We start from the raw sequence: 25984 nt of genomic DNA, 5'->3' as shown, positions 1-25984 counted from the left end.
TGTATGGAGTATTGTTGTCACATCTGGGCTGGTGCATCGTCTACTAGTCTCTCGCTCCTTGACAAGGTTCAAAAGAGAGTCGCAAACCTGATAGGCATTTAACTGGCATCTAAGCTTCAGCCTCTGTCCCATCGACGAAATGTTGCATCCCTCTGCCTTTTCTACAAGTATTTTAGTGGTGAATGCTCTGACGAACTGCAATCACTTGTGCCCCCACGACGTGAGCACCCTCGACAAACCCGACAGGCTGCTAAATCCCACCCCAACACTGTAGAGATCCCTAGATGTAAAAGATATTTTTACTCCAATAGTTTCTTCCCCAGAACCGCTAGACTCTCGAATTCCATTCCAGGTCCCTGCTTCCCCAACAGTACTGACGTGCAGAAGTTCAAGTGTAACGTGAACCGACATCTTGCTGCCCAAATCCCTACATAGTCCCCCAGTAGTTGTTGACCCTGATAGTAGCCCCTACACCAAAGTGGCAATTTGCCTTGTTTGGGGTGAAGATGTAATAAAAAAAAAAATTGTTAACGCTGGACTTGAACACATCCAAATTGTAGTCAGGTGGGAAGCAGGCAGACGAAACAGAGTTCCACAGGCGTGCAGTTCTAAGAAAGAAGCTTTGTTCATGGAATCCACGTTTTGATTTAGGCACAGATAAAGAGTAGGGGAATTTTTTCACAGTGGATTCAGCTAGACGGGTGTTTTTCGAAACTCTACAAAACTCCTCCGCCAATTTTGGGTCTAAACACTTGAAATTTTATATGAACATGAACATGAATCAAATTTTTTAATATATATATATATATATATATATATATATATATATATATATATATATATATATATATATATATATGCACATGCACATAAAGTTATGAACATTACATGGGACCCGAGCAAAGCCGGGCTGAACTACTAGTATATATATATATATATATATATATATATATAGAGAGAGAGAGAGAGAGAGAGAGAGAGAGAGAGAGAGATTATTTTTCTATCTTATATGTATTATTATGCAAGATGCCCCCCTTATCCTGCATGTCCAGCACATGTTCGTCGCAGCAAGTGGTGACATCTGAAGTGTGTGTTACACGAAGTTGCGCCTCGTGGATCACCTAAAACATTTCGTAGCTCAATCTTAATGAGCAAAATGTATACTCCTATATGATGTCTGCCAACGATATATTATTTATAGGCGCTTTAAATTTTACACTGAATAAATAATGTATTTATTACTAGCAGTTAAGCCCGGTTTTGCTCGGGCCACATGTACTTTTCATAACTTTATGTGCATATATATATATATATATATATATATATATATATATATATATATTAAAAAGTTTTACTAATGTCCAGGTAACCATTATCTAAAATTACAAATATTTAGACCCAGAATTGGCGGAGGAGTTCGGTAGAGTCTGCAAAGGTCTATTAATATTATTATTATTATCTATATATCTATAAAAGTAAAAATGTCTGTCTATCTGTCTGTGTACATTTCCCTACCAACTAACTATGTCAAATTTCAGTCTGCAGATTCGAAATTTGACATAAGGGCTATTGAGATGTGGGAAAATCGTTTTAATCGGTTTTCGGCCTGAAATTTGGTTTCCAAGGGTCAAAGTTAAACGTTTTTACCTTTGAAAACACTATCAAACTACTGAGTCTAAACACTTGAAATTTTAGATGTAGATTACTTGGACATGGGACAAACTTTTTAATTTTCTTTGAGGCCAAAATAATAAATGTTAAAGGAAAAAAATTTTTTTAAATATATTTAACCTCAGCGGTCTCAATCAAATTACTCAGCCAATGCATTTGACATTTTAAATAGAGGGTATTCAGACATAGGGCAAGCTTTTTAATTGGTTTAGGTCGAAAATCTGAACTATCAATGGGTCAAAGTTCAAGAGAATTGACGTTTGATTTCTCTAGCAAACTATTCAGCCAATTTTTAATCTAAACATTTGAAATTTTAAATAACAGGTATTCAGGCATGCGACAAGCATTTTAATGAGTTTTTGGCGAAAATTCGGCTGCCAAAAGGTCAAAGTTGAAAGAGTTTACCTTTGCAGACTCTACCAAACTCCTTTGCCAATTTTGGGTCTGAACACTTGAAATTTTAGATGTAGGTAACTTGGACATGAGTCGAACATTTTATTTTTATTTGAAACCAAAACCATAAATTTTAAGGGGTCAGAATTGAGGTCGACTTAAAAAAAGTTACCTCTGCGGTCTCAGCCAAATTACTCAGACAATTTAGTGTCTAAACATTTGAAATTTTACATTAAAGGGTATTCCCACATAGGGCAAGTTATGCACAGTACAAAGGGCCCGAACCAAACTGGGCTGAACTGCTAGTAATTATAATAATTATTAACGTATTTTATAAGTGTTTTAATCTATTATTCTAAATTAATGTTTTTGTATTGTCTGAAAGTGTATACTAGATCGCCCACCATATGAGTAGCTTCTTTTAGATGCCGTACTCCTCGCTTATCTTTTCTGACTAAAACTTTTTACTTCATTCCACAAGAGTAGCTGTTATCTAATTTGATATCCGTTCAAAACATTTCCGATCGATATACCGCCACCCGTCTATTGTGACGCAATATGTCTCCATAAACACTTGAAGTGAAAAATATTTTCACCGAACAAAACATGCCGCTTCCTTTCAACATGATCGATCTCCACAATCAAATTCTGTAAACATAATATCGATGAAAAAATAATTAAATATTGATTTTTTTTCAGCCTTTGCAAACATTTAGAGATGATAAGATGTCTATAACCAAAAAGACGGCAACTAACATCTCTGTTATTAGGAGTGTATTAATATTTAATGAAATATGTCTACTGCCTCGTCTTCCAGTATGACGACGTGTTTTATATATATATATATATATATATATATATATATATATATATATATATATATACTTGCAAAAGTACACGCCGTTGACTGGGTTAAAAAAAACAGCCTACAGAAAATAGACTCTGATTTATGAAAGTATAATTGGTTACGAAAAGGAAGGGTTGTAAAGAGATAGCTTCGAATTTGGAGGTATCAAAACCAAAGCAAAATATGATGAAAGTAAAAGTAAAATAGATAAACCCCATAATTTATTATACTATACCTATTCACACTGAAACACTTATCACAATATTCTGTGGATATATATTAAAAAACTTGTTAAACTTTGTGACATGTTTCCGCTATATATTATAGAAGATACATACATAAATATATATATATATGTATATATATATATATATATATATATATATATAATTATTTACTATAATAATTATTAAATACCTACAGACGCTAGTGTTCTATCCTATCGGGAATCATCAGTGCAAGGTGTCACGATTAATACCGGTCGATAGATCCAAACCCGGCAACAGAAGCCATCTCTTACTCTATTAGCAACCACCGTTAACCGCGAGAAATACTTTTGAAATTTAAACATTTATTTTCAAGTGTTTTTAACGTCTGCCAGAGTGATCTAATCATTATATGATGATCTGCGCATACGAGCTAAATTGAACGACTTTATTTCAACAGAAAGTGCTCAACGATAAGAAACGAGTGTCTTAAAGGGGCTGACATAATTATTTACTATATAAATTTATATATATATATATATATATATATATATATATATATATATATTGTGTAGCTGCACTGATAAGCTGTGAAACTGCGAAACAGTACAGTATGTTGATGAGTATATATATATATATATATATATATATATATATATATATATATATATATATATATATATATTATCGCGGGGTGTGATCTCGAATCTTGCTAGATTCAGCCACTCTGATGAGTTGTAAACGACGAAACACGTGTCAGTGGATAATTATATTTAAAAAACAATATATATATATACATATATATATACACATATATATGTGTGTATATATATGTGGGGGTGTGCGCGCGCGCGTGTGTGTGTGTCTTAAGGTGAATAATTCCTCGAATTTATACCCTCGCGAAATATGAAATCGCAAATGCCGAATTCAAGTCATTGGGTATTGTTTGGATTATTAGGACTTCTGCTTTTATCATGAATGATAGTTTCAAAAGGTTTCGGCCGATGCAAATTTCGACTTTGTACAGGTTTATCTTAGCGAACATGGGAACCCGTTTGTCAAACGGGTATCAGAACGAAATTTCGAACGAGACCATTTACTTAATCAACGGGGGTAGCATACTCTTGTTAATCTTGTCATAAACCGGTCTTAAATAATTCTCAATTGTATACTGAGTATCGCCCACACTGATTATTGAACCTTTAACATCCTAAGGATATCACCTAGTACTTTATTCATCACACTACAGGTTCTTGAATGAAGTAAAGAGTTAAGTTTTTACTTCATTTAGCATTGAAGGTCGACGTATATTCTGGAGTAATCTTTCTCTTTCTTTACTCAGCACATCTGCTAAAAAAATCAAATTATTCTTTAATAAAATGTGTAGATTCTTTTTTCTATGTGAACTATATAACATCAGCCAGCTAGGATAAAATTGTAGTATAACTTTTATCCTCGGTTAATTGAAGTAATTAAAAAAAGGGTTTGTCTCAATCGAAAGTTTGGTGAAAGTGGACTTTTTGCTACTTTAAAAATCGATCTAGTGTCTCACTCTACCACTCGTCAGAGTTGGCGGAAGTCTTTTGAAGGGATCATACTAAATCCTTCAATTAAGAGTGTCAAAAAATAAATGTCAAATTGCTTGTCTATTAGTTTATACGATTCTCTTACCAGGGAATTCTAATTGTGTAATCACTTGTGGTAACGTTGAATATGTTGTATGCTTTATAGAGCTGATATTATCAGCTTGGAATCGCAACCGTTAAACGTAGGGATCAGTTGAGTCTATAAATAAAATGAAACGTTTAATTGACTGATGCTACGCAATGATAGGTATTTAGTTCTTTCCCACTGCAAGAACTTAGACACCAGGGTCGGAAAGTCGAATTGAGAAGTCAGCACCCAAGAAGAGGGTCTCTCTAACCTACAAAAAGTGCCTGGGCAGCCCTATCAGCATTCTTTGGTGAGGGCGCCTCAGGCTACGTGCAATAAACCAACCCCTTCTCAACGAGAGAAGACAAGGCATGGGAGGATGGATCTCCTAGAACCACACAGAACTAAACTCCCACTGCAAAATGAACAGGAACTAGGTCTAATCTGTTGATTTCCGGGGCCCCGGATGAAAATAATGGGAAATTTGATAACCGCTAAATATAGACGACAAATCAAATCAAAAACATTTTGGTTGATTTTGTAAAGTTTTTCTATGTAATTGGCGGTTGCCCATTTTTTTTTTTTTTTTAATGCATTCTGTCGAATTTAATCCATGGATGTTTTCCTGCAGTTAAACATATTGAAGTTTTATAGTAAGGACTAGAAACAAACATGTTTTAATGAGCCCAGATATTAATATTTGTTCTACTCACACATTATATATATATATATATATATATATATATATATATATATATATATATATATATATATATATATATATATAAAATGAATTTGCACAAGATTATGGCACTTTTCGGGAATCATCAGTGCAGGGTGTCACGATTGACAACAGTTGTTAGATTTGAACCCGGCAACAGCAGCCATCTCTGGTTTCATCATTGAGGACCTAATCTATTCGGCTATCGTTAACCGCGAGAAATATTGTTGAAATTTAATCATTTATTTTATAAAAATGTTTTTTAACGTCTGTTAGAGTGATTTAATCATTATACGATGATATATATATATATATGTATATATATATATCATCGTATATATATATATAGTTTCCCCACACGTTCCTTAAACTCCAAAACTAAAATATTACCGACATACCAAGCGCCCCTCCCACCTACCCCCTTCCTCTCTTTCTTCCGTCCTCCTCGCACCCACCTGACCTCATTCACTTTTTCACTCTTTCATCCCATAATAACGAACATTTCTGTAAAAGTCTGAGGAAGCTACAGACGGCCAAAAAACGGCCGGGTAGCTGAAACAATAATGTAACTTAACAGAAAGATACGGTAATAAAAAATGAAACGCATATTTGCTCTACAACAGTATTGATAACTTTCTTCAGTTTTTATTAATTACCATTTCCACTATATATATATATATATATATATATATATATATATATATATATATATATATATATATATATATAGCTTAGTTCGTTAGAAGAAAAGAGTGAGCTCAATTCTATAAGAGGGGAGTTATCTGGAAAATATAAAGCTCAACAAGTATCATTGGAGCTTATATAGGAGAACAATAGGAATGGTAAATGAATTCACAAAAACTATACATTGGTGAATATAGATGGGTTCATTTATTTAGTAAGGGAATACAAACAATTATTTAGAGGATAGAAGGGACTTTTTATACCAAGGCATTTAGAAGCCTAATGCTTCTCATCAGAAGAGTAGAGAAGATGCTAGATAACATAGTTGGGATGCAGCGTCTTGCTTGGGATTCATCAGGAACGAAATAGATCAATTAAAATCATAGATGATGTTGGGGGAGTTTAATCGAATCGAGGAGGAGCGTATTATATAGTGCGTAATGTAGAAAGGTGTATTGGTATATATATATATATATATATATATATATATATATATATATATATAAGTACCAAAATTATTTCAAAAGTTCACTGATAAATTTGTTTATATATTTTCCAAACAAACCTAGTGTAAACAATTCGAACAAAATTATCATTATTTGTTTTAAAATTTACTGGTAATGCAGGGTGTCCTTGCTAAAAAAAATGACATTAAAAAATTGAGTGTCGTGTTCAATTTTCCCATCTTTAATTGAAGGTTCCAACAAGTCGTCAAAACGCAGTGTTTATTCAAGACCATCTGAAAGTGAGACACTCAACCAGAATAAAGCCCCCAACATGCTGCAACCAGATACACACCTAAGAGCTATGCGATGATGCGTTACTCGGTGTCGTAGCGTGAGAATTTTTATGATATAACGTTTTGGTCAAAGAAAAAAGAAAAGCAATGAAAAAGGGCGTTAATTGACTTTTTGAATAAAGCACCTGTTGCAACATCCGAACCCAAGGACAAACTAAACAATATAGCTTTCAAGTCTTCTTGTATCTGATCGATGAAATAGATAAATAAGTGAGCGCTCTTTGTGTTCAGCTTACGTTCATCAATGACCAATACACGGCATTCATATCACGCCATCTCTCACATAATGTTAATTCTCTGAAGCTTCATTGTAAATAGAAATGTCTAACTGAATTAAATAACATTTATATGTCACATTTATATGTCATGCACAATTTTATTAAATTTCATTTCAGTTATTTCTTATTACGCTGTTGATAACCCTAGAACCATGATAGGATCCGAAAAGCATTTGACGAACATAACGGTTTATACGTTTAAAAACGTGATCTTTGCAGCCGCGGCGACTTGAAATATTTAATCGGGTTGTATGAAACAGAACGCGGACGCGCGTATGACAGCAGCAGCAGCAACAGCCAAGGGATGCAAATGCCGAGCCGTGTGTGAGATGACGAACGGCTAGAAGGAAGGAAAGAAAAAAATATTATTAAAAAAAAAGTAAAAGTGTGGACTATTTATAGAGAGACAGGACAGAGACTTGTTGTGCAAGTGGCCTGAGAGCGACAAGAAAAAGACTTGTGCTAAAACTGATCTGGCAGGGAAGGTGCACCGCGTGTTCGACATGACAGAGTTTTGTTAAGAACATTGAAGTTCGAGAAGACTTTTACACAACAGACGAGGCGCTTTCTGGAAAGTACCTGTAAATAAATAGCTGTTATTTCACTGAAAAAAGTGAGTCGAAATTTTTCTTTTGTCAGTTGTTACATTGCGACTGTGTCTACCCTATGCAACGTTACATGTAAAGCCTATATAACGTTACATGTTAACATGTATGAAACGTTACATGTTAGCACGCATGTAACGTTACATTTTATCATGTATCTAATGTTACATAAAAACATTTATGTAGCGTTACGTATTAACATGTATGTTACGTTACGTGTTTATGTGTATATAACGTTACATTCTAACATGTATGTAACGGTACATGTTAACATGTATGTCGCGTTACATATTAATATTTATGAAGCGTTACATTTTAACATACATGTAACGTTACATGCTTACATGTATGTAACATATATGTAACCTTATCTGTTAATATGTATATAACGTTTTGTGTTTACATTTATGAAACGTTACATATTTACATTTATGTAGCGTTACATATTAACAGTTATGCCACGTAACATATTAACAGGTATGTAGCATTACATGTAAACATGAATGTAACGGTACATATTATTATGTGTGTAACGTTATATATTAACATTTATATAGCGTTACATATTAACATTTATGTAGCGTTACATATTAAAACGCATGTAATGTTATATGATTATATGTATGCAATGTCACATACACAGAAGAATGTCTAAATAAAAAAAGATGCAGAAGATTGTTACAAGATTTCGCCTTTTAAAATGTATGTCGCGTTACATATTAACATTTATCTAGTGTTACATATTAAAATGTATGTAATGTTATATGCTCACATGTATGTAATGTCACATACGCAGAAGAATATCTTAATAAAAAAGGTGCAAAAGATGGTTACAAGATTTCGCCTTTTATAATGTATGTCGCATTAAATATTAACATTTATGTAGCGTTACATATTAACATTTATGTAGCGTTACATATTAAAATGTATGTAATGTCACATAAAAGAATGTATTAATAAAAAAAGGTTCAGAAGATGGCTACAAGATTTCGTCTTTTAAAGGAGAATACCTTTATGAGGTCTTATTCTTTAGTTTAGATCTTTTTATGATATCAATTAGAGAAAACTCGTTGGGGCTTGTCCGGTATACCCTTCACATAGAAAAACAATAAAAATAAAGAAATATGTGCATGGTGTATGTATTCACTACAGAAAGAAAATTGCGTACACAAAAAATCACGTATATTTTTCAAGTAGTTTTTTTTTTATTCAATTTTGACTCCAAACCAGGCACAGTGCCCCTTTTGAAGTAGGGAGCTACTATAAGGGACATAATCTGCGGTGGCACTATGAAGGGAGATGAGTAGAAAAATATTTGTTCACATTACACTTGAACTTCTGCATATCAGTACAGTTGGGAAAGCAGAATCCCGGAAGGGAGTTCCAAAGACTTGCAGTTCTGGGGAAGAAACTATTGAAATAAAAGGTTTCTTGCACCTAGGGATCTTTACTGTAAAATGGTGGCACTTAGTTGCTTGTCGAGTTTGTCGAGGGTAGTTACGTCGAGGAGGTGCAAGTGTTTACAGTTTGTCAGAGCATTCACCATTAAAGTATTTGTTGAACAGACAGAGGAATGCAACATCTCGTCGCTGGGACCGAGACTTAAGCCTAGATGATAATTCAGGACCTATCAGGTTGGCGACTCTCTTTTGAACCCTGTCCAAGGATGAGAGACAAGCAGCAGATGCACCAGCTTGGCAATACTCTCAATGTATCTATTCCAGTTCATATTCCCTGTAAACGTTAGGCCGAGGAGTTTAAAAGAAGTACTTTCAGGCAATGTGTTCTTGGCTAATGCTATTGGTGGTAGAGAAGATTTCTTGTAGTTATTGAGGGAAACAAGCTTAGTCTTGGCAGCATTCAATGTGATCATCCATTTTTGTCCCCATTCCACTACAGATTGAAGGTCATCCTCTAGTGCTTCTGCCATTTCATTAGATATGTGTTCATTTGCTTTCCTCTCATATCTGTTATAGAGAGTGGTGTCATCGGCAAAAATACCCATCTCCGAAACAATTTTATCAGGGAGGTCATTTATGAATATCAGGAATAATAAAGGTCCAAGGATAGACTCTTTATGTCACATTGTTTAGATATACGACCGTCGGGGACAACTTCGATTTTTCTCTTACTTAAGAAGGATTTAATTACATTATGAATTCTTCCAGTGATATCATATGATCTAATTTTCCTTAGAAGACCATCGTGCCAAACCCTGTCAAAAGCCTTAGATATGTCAAGTACTACCGCTCTACCCTCTCCTGTTTTGTCCAATGAACGGTATATACGTTCAGAGACTACAATTAAGATATCTGCTGTTGAACAGGTTTGCCTGAATCCATATTGTTTGTCAGTCAGGAGTTTATCAGCTGTTAGGTGCTGGACTAGGGCTTGATTAACTAAGGACTCAAATATTTGGCGGAAAGCGGGAGGAGGCTAATGGGGCGATAATTTAGTGGGTCAGTTCTTTCAGCAGAATTCTTGAAGACTGGTACCACAAAAGCGGTTTTCCAGCAGTCGGGAAAGTAAGATTCGTTAAGACATTTATTGTAAAGTTTGGACAGAATTGGAGCAACCTCGACAGATCATTTTTTTTTTTGAATAGCAAAGCCGGGATGAGATCTGGTTCACATGCTTTTGAGGTGTCTAGGTTTTTTTTATAATACCATGTACCTGAGAAGGGGTAATTTTTAAATTATCTTGTGTCGCGTCTGTCCGCAAAGGGAAGTCAGGAAGGGAGTGGTGTGCCGGGTCTAGTGTGGAGTTTGAGACAAACCGACCGGCAAGCAGATTAGCCTTGTCGGTTGCCGTGGAAGCAACCTCATGATTGTTTGATAGTGGGGGAGTCGTTGACTGCCCATTATTTACTACACTGCTGTAGATTTTCTAAAAATCACGGGTTCCTAATTTCTGTGCTTCGATGCATTTTTTGGTGGTTTCAGAGTAATCTGTCTTAGCTGTCGCTATTACTCTATTACAATTATGTTTAGCTTAGCTTCTATATACTTCTGTTTGTTTTAACTGGACTTATGTCGGTTGAATCTGCGGAACGCATGCTGCCTTTGAGCAATGGCGGCTGCACAAGCAGAAGTAAACCATTGGGGAGAGTGGGGCTTGCTATAGAATTTCCGTGCGGGAACATGTGCTTCAATTGCAGTTTTGAACCATTCAGTGGTCTCATTTGCACACTGTTCTGCTGGAAGAGAAAAGATATTTTGCCATAGGGCATCTCTGATGAGTTACCTGATGGCTTTCCAGTCAGCCTTTTTGTAATACCTCGTTGTTTTCAGTAGTGGGTCTTCAGTTTTAGGGCGAGAATTTAGGGTGATGTCTATCATTATCACAGCGTGATCAGCATTCCCGAGTGGGCTCTGGCCATTTGTTGTACAATCACCAGGAACCGTTGTCAGAAAGAGATCTAGAAGTGAGACATGTTGATCTTGCTGGTCTGGGAAACGTGTCGGAAATGTAACCGTTTGAGATAGGGAATGGGATATAGAGAAGCTATGTGTTGTGCTATCAGCTACGTCTGTGTAATTAGAGAATCCTAGCCAGTTACTGTGGTGGACATTGGAGTCACCAAATACACGTACTTGTGCGCTAGTATCAAAGGAGAGTGCTATATCTATGCTGTCAGAGACTTTGGTTATTATGGTACAGTCCTGGGTTGAGGGAGAGCCGTAGAGAAAATACAAGTAGCTAATAGTATGTTGCATATTTAGTCTGAAGCACATAAAGGCCTGGTCGTCTGATTCTAGTTTTATTTTTTTTAGTCAGGGGGGGGGATGTTACGAATATAGACTCCAAGCCCATGCATATGTCTGTCCGAGTCCTTACGGCAGAGTGGGAGATAACAAAGCATGTTAAAGTGGTTAGAGGGAATGGGGGAGTGAAGGTTAGTTTCACTTAACTCTAAGATATCCGGGATGTTTACAAGGAGCAGTGATTCACCGTCATCTAAGTTAGTTCTAAGGCCGCGGATGTTCGTAAATGCAAGCCAATCCTCAAGGAAGGAGGCAGGTTGGTTTTCTTTGAGTTTGGTCCTGGTTTAATTTTTAATTTTTTTAATTTTAAGTTTTATTTTTTAAATTTTTAATCATAAAATCAAATGTTATGGCTTAATGGTGAGCAACGATTTCGCGACAGCATCTTAAAAACAGTATGAAATAACAAAGGAAAAACTCCAAATCGATATTTTAGGAATCTATTCTTAACATAATGAGTAGGCAAATTTGCTAAAATGTTTTTTTCTTATAAAATATATAACTACTAAATTTGTAAGTTTTATTCTTATTATATACAGAAAATTACCACCCTATAAAATATCTTTTTTTCCTGACCTGCATATAAATACGTATGAGGGTGGTGTGTCATTTCTTAAAAAATCAGACGAAACAGTTTAATTTTAAAGATACAAGGCTTTGGTGCCGGCGAAAAATAGATTTGCATCAGTAATTCTATTGTTGTTTGAGATAGGGGTTTCTTTTTTATATGCATAGAAGACAAATGTTATTATTTTTTAGGTCAGTATCTCGATAGAACATATTCGAGTCAACTTATTGTACAGAATTAAAACTAAGGAAAAATAAGTAAGCAATTTGATTGGGATCAATCAAATATTATGTCCATACAAAGTCAACACAGCTCATACCTTTGTTACAAATCATAAAAACTAGATAAATTGCACTCAAAATTTTAGTGTTCTCTATATATTTCAGCATATTAGCTTATTATTTCAAACAATTATACATTTCATACTATATAAAAACATTAATTTATATATATCTGCGTATTTTTTATTTTTATATTTTCTAACACACACACACACACACGTATATATATATATATATATATATATATATATATATATATATAAAATTTTAGTCATTCAATGAAGTTAAAAACTTATTGATAATTTTATTCTGAAGAATATATATATATATATATGTATATATACATATATATATATTGTTTTATTTTACTTCAGTCGAAGTTCTCAGAAATCAAAGGACCCACAAACTGGGGCTACCACTTGAAGTCTATATGAGATACATAGATATTCGAAGGTTCCATTTACGTTCTTTATTTCTCAAACACCGAGTTAATAAAGAAGTTGAGAACATAATTTTCCTCTCCCCAATTTACCATTTTCATATATTGTATTATATCTTTTATTTTGGTCCCTTGGTCTTACTGAATTCCAGGACAATAATTTATCTAGTTTGGTGGAGTATCCAGTTTCGTGCTGTTACTTGAGGTAACATCACTTGGAAAAAGTGCACCATTCCTCGTAAAAGCTAATGTGGATTAGCCATAGTGAGGAGATCTTATTTGGGCAGCGAATACTATGTGATTTTGAATATTTGGTCAGGGTTTACTTCTATGGAAAAAGTATCCTCATGTCAGATTGTTCTGACAAAACCCTGTACAGAGAGACCTTAGACACTCGAGGGTAGTGTCTAGTAGGCATTCATGTTATGTGTGTGTGCATGTGTGTGGAAAAATATAAAAATAAAAAAAATATATACACCTGAAACCATTACACTAAAAACAACAAAAATTCATACCACCTCAAACCATTACACTGCTACAGATATATAGATTACAATCTTTGTCATTTGACAACACAGCGAAAAAACACTGATGGACTTCTATCAACACATCAACAACTGTCGTAACAGTATAAAATTAACTATTGAACACTCCACCACGCACATACCCCTTTTTTAGATGTTCTAGTTAACACTCCAAATAATTATATCATCACATTACTATACACCAAACCTACCGATGGAAACAATTACCTACATTTTGCGAACTGCCACTCAATCGATACAAAAAAAATCAATCACATACAATCAATGCCAGCGCATTAAAAATATGTACCAAACAATCCGATTATGACACACATGTGGGCAGTTTAATCAATCACTTTCTCCACAGCAACTATCCACTCAAAATAATAAAACAAGCCATCAACAGAGCATCACACATTAGTAGACATAATCTGCTAATGTACATACAGAACAAAACATCCACATACTATGGTTTTTTTACTTCAATAATTACACTAAACTACACAACTCCATAAAAAGACTCCACACTCAACACAATATATAATAAACTCTCCATTTGAGTCAAACGGCAGCTTCCCAACTTACATTCTTTGCTAACATGCACTCAGATAAACCGTACCCACAAATCTCAAGGAAATAAATCATGCGATAGGCCTAGATGTTTAATATGCCAACATATTAACAACAACAGTACATTCACCCCATCTAGGCACCAACATCCAACTCAAACTCTTCCTTCTTAACTGCAAGAGCTCAAATGTAGTATATTTAGTATACTGCACCGAATGTACAAAAGGCAATTACGTTGGGGAAACAGGTTTGGAATTACGACTACGCCTTAACAACCACAAACATGTCATTAGAGACAAATCCACACAGCATCCAGTCGCTATACACTACAATTTACCAAACCGCACAGTAGACAACATCAGACACCTTCACAGTATCCGATTTTTATATACATCAGAGACAAAAATATGAAACAAAAAAACTAATTCTAAAACTGAACATGCATACTTCAGGACTACTTGATGACAAGTTTTATAAAAACACAGATTTTACATAAATATTTTCCTTAGGACAAATATGCACAGTGGGGGGGGGGCTTTTATTTTTCCTCCCTGGCTAACTCTTTCCCAAACCTCCACATTTTCTCTAAATTTTATCCTTCTTCATATTCTCGTATATATAAGTATATTTACGTGTATGTATGTATGTATGTATGTACTTATGCATGTATGTATGTATGTATGCGGATATATATGCATATGTACATGAATGTGTATGCACACGTGTGAAATATATATATATATATATACATACATACATATATATATAGAGAGAGAGAGAGAGAGAGATTATTTGGTTTTGTTACCGCAGACGACGAAACACGTGTCAGTGAATAATTATATATATATATATATATATACTAGCAATCGGTGGCCGGCGTTGCCCAGGTGTTTTGAGGTGTATGCTGAGAAAAAAAACGGTCAATGTTTTTAAACTTTGACCCCTATTATGACCTCTTAACATTTATTGTTTAGGGATCAAGTAAAGTTAATAAGTTAGATCCATGTCCAAGGAATCTATATCTAAAATATCACGTGTTTAGACCCACAATTGTAGGAGGAGTTTGGTAGAGTTCTCAAAGGTCAAATCGTGGAATATTGACCACTTAATCGCAAAATTTCTGTCGAAAACCTATCACATCGATTTTCCCAAATCTCAGTACCCTGTATATCAAATTTTCTGTAGGCTTACAATTGACAGAGTTTTAGCGTAGGGAAATGCACACAGACGCACAGACACACACAGACACTATCACTTATATATATATATATATATATATATATATATATATATATATATATATATATATATATATATAAACATAAACATCATATATATAAGGATAATAGTACGCCATATATATATAACAAAAGACCATTATCTACTGAAGTGAAAGGAAACCCTGGGGGACTTTACCCAAAAATAAATCTATATTTTTTTGTGTGTATTGATAGTCTTATCAACACACCTTTTTTCTATTTATTTAAAAAGAAAATACAACTTTGTTATTTATGAGTCGTGGAATTGCATTCATCTACAAAAGATCTAGCTAATGTGCATATTTTTTATCGTTTTTAAATTAATTCCCTATTAGTTTTTTTTTCGGTTCTCTTATACGATGATCATCTTTATTTAACTATTACGTGTAATTATATTCATACAGATATTCTATATGATTTATATTTGCGTAATATTTGCGTAGAAATGAAGAAAATCAAATTTACTGTGTATTTATCGTGTGTTAGCGTGGCCTTCGTTATAAAGACGTTTTAAGACGGTCTTGGTGTTAGTCAGCGGGCTTGGTTGCCATAACAACGTGACGTAGCCAAGGACGGTAGTGGACGTGAGTGTGTGTGCGTGTGTGCGTGTGTGCGCGTGTGCTGGAAATTATAGTAGTACTAATAACGAGTGGACGCGCGTTTTTTTTAGTTTAGTTTCATATATATATATATATATATATATATATATATATATATATATATATAAATAAGTATTTTTAAATTTTATCTTTCTAGCTTTAAAAAAAAGTTTTAAAATTTTATCAGCCGGCATAATTTATTTTTAAATATTGAAAAATTTCAGGAAAATTAATTTTTGCTAGATTTTCAAAACATTGTTTTCGTGTTGTGTGTACGTGTGTGCGGCTAGCACCAGAAAAATAAGTATAAGTATTTTTAAATTTTATCTTTCTAGCTTAAAAAAAAAGTTTTAAAATTTTATCAGCCGGCATAATTTATTTTTAAATATTGAAAAATTTCAGGAAAATTAATATTTGCTAGATTTTCAAAACATTGTTTTCGTGTTGTGTGTACATGTGTGCGGCTAGCACCAGAATGGCAGACGTGATGTCGGAGGTTGGATTGTTAGATTGTGTAAGTTTCGTATTTTTGTAATTTGTAAATAACAAGTTAGGAAAAAATTAAACCCTTCCAAGATGGACAATAAATAAAGCCATAATATTTTATGGTAAAGTTAAGAGCGTAGGAATCATAGTTTTTAGGAGATGTGATTATTGGATTAACCAATCAGAAATCGTCTGTGGCACACACATCTCTGTTTTTATACATATATATATATATATATATGTGTGTGTGGGGGGGAGTATACTTAAATATATGCATATGTGTGTGCATATATGTGCATGTTTTCAAAACACATTTTTCTCAGAGTTAATTTAAATGTCAACATATTAACAAGAACAGTACTAATATAGTAATATGAAGATATTACCGTACCCGACCCCACTCTCTACATTCTCTCTCACCCCACATTTGCTTATGTATCTTTATAGTCTTGTTTATATATGTATAGCTCTCTATACCTGCATGTGCATGCGAAAAACGTTTATGTATGTGCATATATGTATCTGTTTGTATCTGTATGTACGTGGATGCATACGTTTATGTGTCGCTGTTTGTTTGTTTACAAACAGGCGGTTTGAGCACTGTAAAAGTGGTGGACGGATGTTTGTTTAAATAGACATTCGGACAGGCTTGGAAGAGTTGCTAGTCTAGCGGCACTGATGAATTGTGACACAACGAAACAGGACTGTATGTCGATGACTAAAATATATTTTAACACCCCCCCCCTCTTTGGGTAGAGCGCTGTCGTAAATAATCTCACCCGCTACTTAATTGGCTGAAAAAATGCGAAGCTCGCTGTTTGTTTGTTTACAAACAAGCGGTTTGAGCACTGTAAAAGTGTTGGACGGATGTTTGTTTAAATAGACATTCGGACAGGTTATTTGGGGGCATCGCTTCTGTGGTCGAGTGGGACAACTACCGACTGTCAACACAACGGTTCTATGTTCAATCCTGGCTTGGGAGAGGTGCTAGTCTAGCGGCACTGATGAGTTGTGATACAACGAAACTATATGTCGATGACTACAAATATATTTTAAGTCACCTCCTCTTTGGGTAAAGCACTGTCGTAAATAATCTCACCCGCTACTTAATTGGCTGAAAAATGCGAAGCTCGTTGTTTGTTTATAAACCGGCGGTTTTACGGATGTTTGTTTAAATAGATATTCGGACAGGTTATTTGCAGGCATCGCTTCCGTGGTCGAGTGGGAGAACTGCCGACTGTCAACACGACGGTTCCAGGTTAAATCCTTCGCTTGGGAGAGATGCTAGTCTACCGGCACTGATGAGTTGTGATGACTATATATATATATATATATATATATATATATATATATATATATATATATATATATGTAATTATTTACTATAATAATAATAATTATTAAATACCTACAGTTATTAGTGGTTCATCCTTTCGGGAATCATTAGTGCAGGGTACCATGATAAACATGTGTGTGGGGGGGTCTGGGTGTACATATATGTATACATATGTGTATGTACATATCAATGTATAAAATAAATAATGAGGAGCATTTCATATCTGTCTTAAAATACAGTTAAATTTGGAAGCGACGTTTTCGTTCTTTTTTTTCAAACGAAAAAATAACCGTTGGCTTACAAATGTTTTTATAGCGTCTCTCCTCATAACGTTTTTATTCTTTGGATTGTTGTTCTTTCTTGAAATAAATACTATCGTTGGAATTCAAAATATTAGAAAATTATTTCTCTATATATTTTATTTACGGTTTAATTTTTTTTTTATTCTTCTTTAATATATATATATACATATATTGTGTGTGTGTGTGTGTGTGTGTGTGTGTGTGTGTATCTGCGTACTTATATTTATATGTATTTAAGACTGATGTGGCACCTTCTCAATGGCTATATCTTCTTCTTCCACTTCCTTTCTCCTCTTCCCCCGTGCATGCGTATAAGTTTCACTACACTGATGAAGACCGAACGATCAGTCGAAAATATATACTTGAAAAAAATTTTTTGTAATTTTTTTTTCATAATAATATTTTGTATTCCTGCACGTCACTAATAGAAAACGAATAAAGAAAATTTATAAACTTTTATACATTTCGTATTCTTTTTTTTATACATTTTCATATATGTATATATATATTTATATATATATATATATATATATATATATATATATATATATATATATATATATGACTTAAAATGACCAAAACATATGAACGTAATGACAAATATCGGTTGTGGTGAAATTTTAAGCGCATAACCATTGTTAAAACTTGCTTTCTCATAAGTTATGATATATATATATATATATATATATATATATATATATATATATATATATATATATATATATATACAGAAAGAGAGGGAGAAAAAGAAAGAAAAACGAAGAGAGAGAGGGGGGTTTAGAGGAAAGAGGAATAGATAAGGGTAGGCAAAATACGCGACGTAATTTTTTAGTAATTTAATTATTTGTGAAAACTTTGGAGACTATTCGCATAATATAAATTGAAATTTCGAAAACATATGTGCGCAGTGACAGATAATAATATGAATATCTCATCAATTGACATTCTACTTATTTATTTCATACCCAGACACACACACACACATACACACACGCACACACACACACACACACACATATATATATATATATATATATATATATATATATATATATATAACATCTATAAGTCTATTAAAGTGAGAACCTATGTGTGAGGACACTTTTCAACGTATATTCTCAACGAAGTCTTGATCTACAAACTAGAAACTTAGTATATACGATATTCAGACATGTGGAGAATGTTTTTATTGGTTTTCATCCGAAAAAAAGGAGTTAAAATAGAAAAATTGGTATATGAAGGTCATCGGATTTTTTGATGTTTGTCAACTGTTTCACAAATGTGTGTGCGTGAATCGTTTACAGAGTACATTACTTGTTGAGAATAAGTAAGTGCAAAAGCACTTATAATGAACGTGTCAAGCTGGCCTAACGGTTATCCTACTTTACTCATTACCTTTAGGTTTGAGTTTCGATCTTAGCTATGTTTTTTTACTTACAAGAAGTGAAATGTTTAGAAAAAACATAATACTTCCGTGCACATGTCTCAGTTGCTTTCTGTTTTTTTTTTACTTCATTTTTAAAGGCATTTAACCTTATGTTTAATAACTATGGCATCTCTGTTAATAATAAATAAGAATTCTGCATTAATTAAAATAACTTATTCATGTCTATTTTACGACCGGGCAACGTCGGGCCGCCTGTTAGTATATATATATAAAATCAAGAAGTAAACCTTAGTTTACAAGCCAACGTAAGCTTACATCGAATATATATAATAATATTTATATAGTAACCCCAAACGAATAAAAAAGCATAATACAACCAAAATAAAAAATCAGAGCTTGTCATCAAAAAACAAAATTTATGACTGTAAATTATAATTTACAAGAATTGATTGTTCAGCTTGGATACTCCATATATCTATATCTATATCTATATCTATCTATATATATATATATATATATATAGTAAGTTATGAAAATATATATGGCAATTAAGCTTAACTGCCATACATATTTTAATAACTTACTACCTAGCTCTACCTATGTATTGAGCACTGTTGAAGTAAATACTGCAAATTTACACATAAAATCATATCTTCGTATATTACTTTATGTGACTGAATGAAGTAATCATATATATATATATATAAATCGAGAAAGAGTGAGAGAAAGAAAGCAGGACAGATAGCAAGATAAATAGAGGAGATAACCAGGACCATGATTTATATTGCCTCTACACACACACACACACACACACACATACACACACACACACACATATATATATATATATATATATATATATATATATATATATATATATATATATATATATATAATATCGAGAGAGAGAGAGAGTAAGAGAGGAGACATACCAGGACAGATAGCACGTAAACTAGAAGTAATATTCAGCGCGATACTTGATATATTTAAGGAAAATTTGAAACTAATGCGCATAAATTTATAAATACGTAAAATATTTGGTTCGATTTATCCGACAGACTAAATAGCGAGTTGACATATTAATTTTATATGTTACTCAACGAAAATAATGCTTCTGAGATACACAGGTTGAATGTCCCTCGTATTTTATACTTGGTGTAGAAAGGACGTGTGCAAAATACGCAGAAAAATAACATCAACACACACACACACATACACACACCGCATACACACACACACACACATATATATATATATACACACACATATATATATATATATATATATATATATGAAATTTAAAATGGAGGCGGAGAGAACTAGAGACTCGACGTTTCGCCCGTCTTATGTGAGCTTTCTCAATGACGAGAGGGTCGAATATTTAGGGCTATATATGTGCAGTCTTTATATAAATTAAACATTTATTTACATATTTACAGTTTATGTTTAGTATAAAAATTATTTAAATGAAATTAAGAAGGGGGTATTTAGGCTTACCCTGTATCTAAATTGTTTTCATTGATAATGAATTTTGACAGATCGGGAGAAATATGGAAGAAACCTTTTCTGTGCTTAACAGTATTAGTACAATACACAGGAAAATAGCAGTAAACTTCACTTAGAAAATCTAACGCATCTAAACGTTAAACATATTTCCCAATTAACTGTGATATTGGTTAAATTAATCTATCGAACATTAATAAGAATTCACAAATCCAAGCGCACATCAATTGGTATCAAAGTTATTGTAACAAAACAGAATAAAACACACAGCAATGTGGCAAAATGTTCTTTTGTCCCAACAGAGAGAAGTAGATATATGGTGAGAGCAGACTTATAGATTTGGAGTTTGTATACGGAAAATCTTTTTGTTTTCCTTTCGTAAAAACTCTGCCATCTTTACCAGCTGTCCAACTATTATTAACAGTCTGATGCATCTGTACCCATTTAATCAATGATAGGATCTGTTCCACAATTCTTTCATCACTTTTAAAGCTGCTTTATTGTAAACAAGTTATATATATATATATATATATATATATATATATATATATATATATATACAAAAGCATTGAAACAAAACAAATTATTTTATATATATATATATATATATATATATATATATATATATATATATATATATATATATATATATACAGTCCTATGAATTTGAGTTTTTTGTGTAGTAATATTCATATTAAAAACAACTTTGTTATATATGGATCGTGGATTTTATTCATCAGTAAAAAAAAATCTAGCTAATTTGCATATTCTTTTAAACATTTATTTTAATTAATTTTCTATTAGTTTTTTTTCTGTTTTCTGATGGGATGATTATCTTTAGTTTACTATTACGTGTAATTAAATTCATGCAGATATTGTACATGATTTAGACTTGCATAATATTTGCGTAAAAAGGTTATAGTAAACACAAACCTCTTTCTATATATGTTTATGTATGCATATGTATCAGTTTGTCTACCAAATCCCTATGTCAATTTAAAGTCTACAGACATGAAACTTTATATATAGGGTATTCGACCCTATGCGAAAATTTATATCTGTGTTTTAGCCGGGAAATTCGGTGCAAAAGTGTGAAAATTTAATAAAAAATTGAATTTTCAGGTGAAGGTCGAACGACGGCATTACGGATATGCATGCACAACGTAATAGCTATTGGTTCATGTTTTATTTTTAGCCTTGCAGCAAACATCTATTTATAGCTCACGCATTAACTTCAAAGGAAAAATAAATTGTAATCCAAACATTTTTGTTTCGATTCTCCATGGTGGCGCACGAGCCTTTTTTTTACTTTTAAAATCATTATCATATATTGAGTCCAATATAATCTCTTATATAATATTTTGATTGCAGAAATTCCTCTTCGGGCCAAAGTATCGTAGGTTTGCAACAACAGATGCCACACACAAATTATTGTGTCTAGACTATTAGCCACTATCTTATTTAACTTTAGACCGACATTATCGACACATTTAGTCGCCATACTAAAGTCCTACGTTATATCCTAGAAGCAACATCATCACAATCGCAACTATCTTTAGAGGAAGTCGTTCCTACTTTTCCTTCTAAACAACAAATACTTCTACCACTCCCAGTCATCATCGGTAGCTATTCTGCATTTGCGACATATATGGGGTTTCACCCTTCGTAACTGAATCATAAACTCATTGACATTACATAATATTTTCCTTTCTCACAAAAATACTAAAATTTCTACAGATTTTTCCGCTCCTTCTGATTGGATGATCTTTGGCCCTTATTTTATTGCAGAATACTGGTATTAGCATGGTAAACGAACGCTAACGTACCTTTCAAACCTGGCGTCGCAATGATACGAAATTGTGCCCTATGAGTAAATTGTTCGCTCGCTCGATTTGTATCTTTGTTTCGGTAATTAATTCTACTTTTTACAAACATAGTTACGTTTTTACGTTATGTAGATATTTCATTTATATATTCTTTATTTATAAAGTATATATAAATAAATATATGTAGTATATACGCGATCTACTGGATTCTCTCACTGTACATTTTCTTCTCAACTCTCTGTTTATATGTCTCTCTCCCTCTCTCACTTACTCTCTATATATCTCTCTTTCGCTTCAAAGACAAAAAAAATCAGTTATTTCTTCGCCCTCTCGCCCGCTCGCTCACCTTACAATTATGATTTTCGTAAAAAAAAGTTTCAGCTTTCCTAAAACGAAAAAAAAACTTCTGTGGAACAAAAAAATAAATAAACACTAATAATAATAATAATAATAATAATAATAATAATAATAATAAATCTTGAAAAACTGTACTTACATCTTACAATTTACACTTAAAAATAAATGGTGATAATAATTTTCACAAAACAAATATTGAACACAAACATTATTATTCAGTAATTATATGGTAGCGTTTTGTTATTTTTATTTAGTGTATTTCTTTTTTTTTTCGCTGTGTTTGTTTGTTTTGAAATAAGTCTGCGTCTGTTACTGGGCTTGGCTTATTCCGATCATTGCCAGGCACGTCCGATCCATGATTGACAAGATATCCCGAGAATCCAGGTTAAATTATTTCAAGATTACCTGTTTATATATTTTCCATTTTAAATCTATTTCTCTCCTACCAACACTGCCAACCCACATTTTTTTTAACATTTGTGGGTAAGTATGCTGACAACGATTATAACCGTTAAACACTCGTATTTCATCCTTTCGGGAATCATCAGTGCAAGGTATCACAATATATATATATATATATATATATATATATATATATATTTATATATAAATATATATTATATATATGTGTGTGTGAGTGTGTGTGTGTGTGTGTGTGTGTCTGTGTGTGTGTGTGTGTGTGTGTGTGTGTGTGTGTGTGTGTGTGTGTGTGTGTGTGTGTGTGTGTTCAGTGAGATATTGTTAATAGCACGGGATGTTTTTTCTTAATGGTTGTTTTTCTAATTTTCCATTTTTCGAGTTCTTATGTCTTGGTTGAATTTGTGTAGGAAATGATCATTCGAAACATGAAAAAATTACAAAAAATATCCTTAAGCAAAAACACTTCGTTTTATTTAATAATATCTCACTGAATGAAAGCATGCTGCCTTAATACAGCACACACACACACACACACACACACACACACACACACACACATATATATATATATATATATATATATATATATATATATAAATATATATATATATATATATATATATATATATATATATTACGTATTTGGGCAGCATGTTTTTGTCATTTTTCCATTGATCATTCTTATGTCTCGGTCAAGTTTGTGTAGGAAAGTTTCGTAGTTGGTTTCGTCCATCTTTTTTCCTACTTTCCTACATAAATTTGACCGAGATAGAAAAATGTCCATTCGAAAAAATGAAAAAATGAAAAAATAAAAATGATTAAGCAAAACACTTCGTGCTATTAAACAATATCTATCTGAATATATATATATATATATATATATATATATATATATATATAGGGTTTTTTTATTACCATTTTATCTGTTTAAATTTCTAGATACAAAATAGTTGTGTGAGAACGGTGAATTTGTTGACACATTTACTAATCTGTTTCAATATTAGTTTTATTTTCTTTTATTTATTTAGGTTTATTTTTTTGCTTCAGGTTTTATTAATTATTTTTTTTAGATTTTAAGTTTCTGTAACTTGGTTGAAGGATTCCAATATGGGTTTTTCATTCTTATATTTCTCATCGATAGGTTCATGCGCGCTTTTGCTGCTAAATGACTTTTGTCGGCGTTCGATTCGTAGAAAAATCATGTTTAATTTTCGATTTTTGAACGATTATTCGGAAAAATAGGTAACTTTACACGAATTGGGAGGATTTTTTTCATGTTTGAGTTATCCGTCCGTGATTTTTCATTTTAATATACTTTCATAGAAATGTTTCTGTTATGTCAAAAAAAACTTTTTTCTTTACGCCACAAGTGTCACGCTCATACATGAATTCCATAGCTAATATAACATACTGACTAAACGTGTCACGGGTAGTCTAGTATATATATATATATATATATATATATATATATATATATATATATATATATATATAGTCATCCACATACAGTAGTGTTTCGCTGTTTCACAGCTCATCAGTGCGGCTAGACAGGCAACTACGTCAAGCCAGGATTGAAACCCGACCGTCTGTACGCCAGTCAAGGCTCCTAACCATTACGCTATTGGCGGCTGCTGAGCGAGTAGTGAGTTTAACGATGTTTTGACATCGTCCGAAATACCTCCGCTCGATTTGTTTACACAAAGAGCGTCGCTTATATTGCTAATGGTAATTCGTGTATCACTTCTCAATATGCTCAACTCAAGAATAATTATTAAATATCTTATATATATATATATATATATATATATATTATTTAATATAATAATTATTAAATATCTACAGACACTAGTGTTTCATCCTTTCGCGAATCATCAGTGCAAGATGTCACGATTAACGCCAGTCACGTGTGGCCTCATTAGCAAGGACCTGAACCATTCGGCTTCCGTCAACCGCGAGAGATACAGTTGAAATTAAACATTTATTCTCATTAGATGCTTTTAACGTCAATCAGAGTGATCTAGTCATTATATGACGATCTGCGCGTATGAGCTAAGTCAGCCGAATTTATTACAACTAAAAGTGGTCAACGATAAGAAACGAGTTTCTTAAAGGGGCTGATGTTATTATTGTATAATTTTTTTAAGGCGGGGCAAACAATAAAGTTTAACGAAGTTAATGGAAAGATTCCCAATACCGAAACAGGGCAAGATATATTTTTTATTTGTTTTACATTAGAATTCATATGTCGCTACACATTCATGAACATGTTTCGATCAAACAGTCACAAGTAACTAAATACCTCTTCAGGCGATACTGCGAATACAAAAGTGGTAAGTAAAGACTTCGCTTTTGTATAAGTAATATCGTCTGAAGAGATCTCTACTTACTTCTAACTGGCTGACTAAAACATGCTCATGAATGTGTACCGACATGTAAATGCTTATGTAAAACAAATAAAAGGCACACACACACTCACAGATATATATATATATATATATATATATAT

At 32.9% G+C, this 25984-nt stretch overlaps 1 protein-coding gene across 2 annotated transcripts in view; it reads left to right on the top strand.

Moving 5' to 3' along the window:
• LOC145241367 (RYamide receptor-like) overlaps positions 1 to 25984 on the top strand; it is a 735032-nt gene that overhangs the window by 565491 nt on the left and 143557 nt on the right. Inside the window, exon 1 of one of the 2 annotated variants that reach the window (XM_080104241.1) lies at positions 7399 to 7865. The exons of the other annotated variant lie outside the window; for it this stretch is intronic. The gene's annotated coding sequence lies outside the window, so the exon portion shown is untranslated. Of the gene's footprint in view, positions 1 to 7398; positions 7866 to 25984 lie in introns of those variants that run through there. 2 annotated transcript variants of the gene reach the window in all.

The sequence above is a fragment of the Euprymna scolopes genome, chromosome 20, assembly GCF_053919585.1.
Source record: "Euprymna scolopes isolate OS-2025 chromosome 20, ASM5391958v1, whole genome shotgun sequence".
NCBI lineage: Eukaryota > Metazoa > Mollusca > Cephalopoda > Sepiida > Sepiolidae > Euprymna > Euprymna scolopes.
This window is presented reverse-complemented; position numbering and strand designations above follow the sequence as displayed.